Below are 3,049 nucleotides of genomic sequence, written 5' to 3' on the forward strand. Positions count from 1 at the left end.
TAGTTCACAACATTGGTCATTATGTTTTCCTAATGACTAATGGTGTTAAGTATTTTTCATGTACTTATTTGTAACTGTATATCTGCATATCTTCTTTAGTAAAGTGTCTGTTCAAGTCTTTGCCTTTTTTTCAAAGCATGGTACTTTATAATTTTTAATGCATTAATACAACAGTGCATTCAAAAAGTAATGAGCCTCTGCAAATAGCTTTACATTTTTAAACAAATGAATGTGATTTTTTCACTTAAACAAGCATAGGCTTTTTATTATTTCCACAAGGTATATATCACAATTAAACTATACAGTGATGGCCTTAGGAAACAATTACACACTTAGAAGATCCTAATCTTCATGTTATTTACACTGACATGTCTAATATCACCTAATCTGAAAAGTGAGCAAATGATATTCAGAATGTGACTGAATTTGTGTCAATTAATGACTGGGAATGGTACAGCTTTAAGCAATTACTTACAAAACACATATAGTAACTTAGTCTAAACTGGGAATTCCCTTTGACCCCTCTCCTATGGTGTGGAAAACTTTAAAGATTGATGTGAAAGAGATAGGAGCCAATGCCAAGGCAGATCTTTTAAGATAACAAAGGAGAAACTGAGAAATGTATGTAATAAATTTTCAGTAACAGAGATGCTATCAATTCAACTGGTGCTGAAATCAGATTTTTAGGTCCTAAAACATTGCTTTCAAAATATTTTCTTGTATTCTGAAACAGAAATCTGAAAAAGGACAATGATTCCTTCAGAAAGCAATGACTCAATTCAAGTTGTTACTTTACATCTAAGCACCACTCAAAAATTGGACATAAAGTAATTGATTCCTGTTTGCCCATCACTGTACTAGGTACATAGCTGAGAGTTCAGATCTTGATTACACAACACCTTCCCTGTCCCCAGAAGCTAAGACTGCTCTGTGACAAATGGGACAGGTAGAATTCGCAGATAATCAGCAATCAATGCAGTGGGCATGGTACTCATCAGAACAAGGTAGTTATGAAGTTTGTTGTCTTCTATATATTCTGTAATGCAAATACCCAGGTTTTTATGTAACATTTTCACGAAAACTTGTCATTGCCAACTTGTCTGTTCTTAGGTGAGCCCTATAGGTTGATCATCATCATCCTCATTTAAGAGGAAAATTTAGTCACACTAAGGAAGGGCAAAGAGCCTCTTTTGTCAAATGTGACTGGGGCCCCATGTCAGTCGACCCTCTCACCTAGCACCTAATTAGCCTGATGATGAGCTTCCTTCATCACTGCCTTCAAACACCTCTGAGCTAGTTTCTGAACTTTCACCACTAGGACTGGAACTAAGACTGGAACTGGATTTCAATCTGGAACTGGAACTCAAACTTGAACTGGAACCAAAACTGCTACTTCCACTAGAAACCCGCTCTTCCAGTCCGTGACTCTGCCCTTTTCATATTTCAACTCGGGACAGAGCCACTAGGGTCTGAATCTCTATCACTGTCCGTAAAGTAGCTTAACTCACCAAAGCCTGTCATTATCTGCCTTAACATAGTCTAAACTGCAACAGACGTATTCTCATTTAAATCAGTATTTAATTATGAATGGGAATTCTGATGGTACTGACATAGGTTCGCACACCTGCCTGCTCAGAACATAAAAATGCATGCCTAAAATCTTTTCCTTCACCTTCATAAGTGACAGTGCTGTCTGGTGTCTGAGACCTTCATTGAGTTCTGCTAGCTATGCTATCTCTCTGCTGATATTAACCAGGCTGAATAAAGAGCTAAGATTAGAGGTCTCTGATTCTGTAGATTCACCATTGCTGGCTGTGTCTGAAGAACCTGTCCCTTGAGAGGCATTTCTTGTTCCAGAAATTGCAGAAGGACCTCTATTTAGCAACTCAGGTCCAGATACTTGCTGTCTCAATGTCACATGGTGCCAGGTTCTAGAACTCCCGTTGGTCTCAGTTACCAAAAGATGCTCAAAAGTCTGAGATGAGATACTATAATGAGATCTTTGTGCAATTTCATTCATTGGCTGCAGAGGGGACCTACTTCTGTCAGCTCTTGCTCTGGTTCTCTGGTGGTCTGGGGTCTGCTTCTTGCCCTCCTCCAGTCTCTGGTAGGTGGGATTTCTGTTAATGCTTCAGTTGAGTTTCATTCAGATCTAGATGGCCGTGCAGAGGTTGATTCAGATCATGGATTTTCCAACTGCCTTTGGCTGTTGTTTTCTATATTTTCTCCACTAGAATGTCTTTCTGATGGCTCGTTCTCACTCTCTGGATTTGGGCTCCCATTATTACAGTTACCTCTAAACTGGATCTGAAATCACCAGTTAGGATTAGTCCAGCTCACTGCTCTCCAAGATTGCAATCCTCTTTGCCCACCTCCTGTGCTATTTCTGGTTTATCAATGGAGTTAAGCCAGTTACAGAGTCACCATCAGACACATCATCTGAAGAGTCTCCATCACTTTAAAACAAGGGACGGGGAGAAGGAGAAAAAGGGAACTCTATTTCCTCTGAGTTTTGTGGAGGCGGGCCCTCTTTAATTTGTTGGAGTCCTCTCAGCAGCTCTTCCCCCATATTCTCACCTGGGGTGCCTAACAAATGGTTCTCTCTCATAAGCCCATCATCGTGTTTACTCAGGCTGTTTACAAATTGAGAGCATGCTTCTTCCCGATCCTGTGGGTCCATCTGATTTCCGGGCTGTGCTGCAGACTGATCACCACTTTCTTTATTGTTAGAATCTGAGTTTTCCATCTTGATGAACAAGTGGAGAAATTTTTGGGTGTAGGGTCAGGATCCGACTGGGCTGGTTCAGCTGCAGCTGCCAAGGCTCCTTCACTTCTCCCCCTGCCACCAGTCTCAAGCCGTCTTTGATGGGTCTCTGGTTGAGACTCGCCTCTCTCTTTTGCCTATTTTTTTATTGAGTTGTTTTATTATTTTGAGTTTTGGTAATTCTTTTATACCAATAAAAGTTAGAACTTTATTATCAGATATGTGATTTGCAAATAATTTCTCCCAATCTATGGCTTATCTTTTTATTCATTTAGCAGTATCTTT

The 3,049-nt window shown here is 39.9% G+C and overlaps 1 pseudogene; it reads right to left on the reverse strand.

The window, feature by feature from the left end:
* Window positions 1-888: 888 nt before the first annotated feature.
* Window positions 889-2,746, reverse strand: LOC103602956 (annotated as a pseudogene).
* Between the last annotated feature and the right edge of the window lie 303 nt (window positions 2,747-3,049).

The sequence above is a fragment of the Galeopterus variegatus genome, unplaced genomic scaffold (genome assembly GCF_000696425.1).
Source record: "Galeopterus variegatus unplaced genomic scaffold, G_variegatus-3.0.2 Scaffold4381, whole genome shotgun sequence".
Taxonomy (NCBI): Eukaryota; Metazoa; Chordata; class Mammalia; order Dermoptera; family Cynocephalidae; genus Galeopterus; species Galeopterus variegatus.